Source organism: Colletes latitarsis, unplaced genomic scaffold (assembly GCF_051014445.1).
Source record: "Colletes latitarsis isolate SP2378_abdomen unplaced genomic scaffold, iyColLati1 scaffold0108, whole genome shotgun sequence".
Taxonomy (NCBI): Eukaryota; Metazoa; Arthropoda; class Insecta; order Hymenoptera; family Colletidae; genus Colletes; species Colletes latitarsis.
The window spans coordinates 50,001-52,113 of NW_027488458.1; the positions used below are offsets into that span (position 1 = coordinate 50,001).

The following is a 2,113-nucleotide window of genomic DNA, read 5'->3' on the forward strand; positions in this document are numbered from 1 at the left end:
GCCAATAATATATAATATTTATTCTTTTTCGTACGTCCAGCGACAAACGCCAACGAAATACCCAAATTCTCGCTCGTACGTTGATACCTTTCTCTTCATCGACCCGGCTCCGAAACGTTCTTCGCCATCTCCCCGAAAGGAGAGGTAAACGACGGCGGGGTTAGGGAATCTGAGAACAACGCAAGCAGTTTTAGGACAAGTGAACGACCCTCAGCCAGGCGTGGTCCAGGAATTTTATCCGTGGACCGCAATGTGCGTTCGAAATGTCGATGTTCATGTGTCCTGCAGTTCACACGTTGACGCGCAATTAGCTGCGTTCTTCATCGACCCACGAGCCAAGTGATCCACCGTTCAGGGTAATCATATACAATTTACAATTTTTCTCTTTGTATTTAAAAATGCTCCTTGTTCTTTGCTTTAAAAATATTCGATGTTCGCACCTCCGACCAGCGTATCGACGGAGGATTGAACGCGCCATATCGACGACAAAAGTTTCTTTTTGTTTCCTGAATGACGGAAAACCATCGTTCGACGGCCGGGCGTACAGTACATTCAAAAGCCTTTGCGCGTGGCTGCGACCAAACGGGTATAATACACCCGTATATTCTTGGTTCCGAACAGTAACTTCACGCGCAATCGGGCGAACGCACGCGGCAGCGCCCATCGGTTGCTCGATGAAATCGATGCGATAAACTACAGCCTTCTCGGCTGGTCGTCGTTAGTCGCGCGAGCAACGGATGGCCGCACAATCGACGCGTCGTCGTTTGCGATTATTCGCCTCACGTTAGCCATGAGTATGTATATTATTCATTTACGAACGAACGCGGCAGCGTCCATCGGTTGCTCGATGAAATCGATGCGATAAACTACAGCCGTCTCGGCTGGTCGTCGTTAGTCGCGCGAGCAACGATGGCCGCAAAATCGACGCGTCGTCGTTTGCGATTATTCGCCTCAAGTTAGCCATGAGTATGTATAACATTCATTTACGAACGAACGCGGCAGCGTCCATCGGTTGCTCGATGAAATCGATGCGATAAACTACAGCCGTTTCGGCTGGTCGTCGTTAGTCGCGCGAGCAACGATGGCCGCAAAATCGACGCGTCGTCGTTTGCGATTATTCGCCTCAAGTTAGCCATGAGTATGTATATTATTCATTTACGAACGAACGCGGCAGCGTCCATCGGTTGCTCGATGAAATCGATGCGATAAACTACAGCCGTTTCGGCTGGTCGTCGTTAGTCGCGCGAGCAACGATGGCCGCAAAATCGACGCGTCGTCGTTTGCGATTATTCGCCTCAAGTTAGCCATGAGTATGTATATTATTCATTTACGAACGAACGCGGCAGCGTCCATCGGTTGCTCGATGAAATCGATGCGATAAACTACAGCCGTTTCGGCTGGTCGTCGTTAGTCGCGCGAGCAACGATGGCCGCAAAATCGACGCGTCGTCGTTTGCGATTATTCGCCTCAAGTTAGCCATGAGTATGTATATTATTCATTTACGAACGAACGCGGCAGCGTCCATCGGTTGCTCGATGAAATCGATGCGATAAACTACAGCCGTTTCGGCTGGTCGTCGTTAGTCGCGCGAGCAACGATGGCCGCAAAATCGACGCGTCGTCGTTTGCGATTATTCGCCTCAAGTTAGCCATGAGTATGTATATTATTCATTTACGAACGAACGCGGCAGCGTCCACCGGTTGCTCGATGAAATCGATGCGATAAACTACAGCCGTCTCGGCTGGTCGTCGTTAGTCGCGCGAGCAACGATGGCCGCAAAATCGACGCGTCGTCGTTTGCGATTATTCGCCTCTGGCTATCCGTGAGTATGTATAATATTCATATACGAACGAACGCGGCAGCGCCCATCGGTTGCTCGATGAAATCGATGCGATAAACTACAGCCTTCTCGGCTGGTCGTCGTTAGTCGCGCGAGCAACGATGGCCGCAAAATCGACGCGTCGTCGTTTGCGATCATTCGCCTCAGGCTATCCGTGAGTATGTATAACATTCATTTACGAACGAACGCGGCAGCGTCCATCGGTTGCTCGATGAAATCGATGCGATAAACTACAGCCGTCTCGGCTGATCGTCGTTAGTCGCGCGAGCAACG

The 2,113-nt window shown here is 50.5% G+C and overlaps 1 non-coding gene across 1 annotated transcript; it reads right to left on the reverse strand.

Annotated features, from left to right (window-relative positions):
* Positions 1–204: 204 nt before the first annotated feature.
* LOC143351253 (5.8S ribosomal RNA) lies at positions 205–359 on the reverse strand. The gene has a single exon (XR_013081613.1). It is a non-coding gene; the product is annotated as a 5.8S ribosomal RNA (ribosomal RNA).
* Between the last annotated feature and the right edge of the window lie 1,754 nt (positions 360–2,113).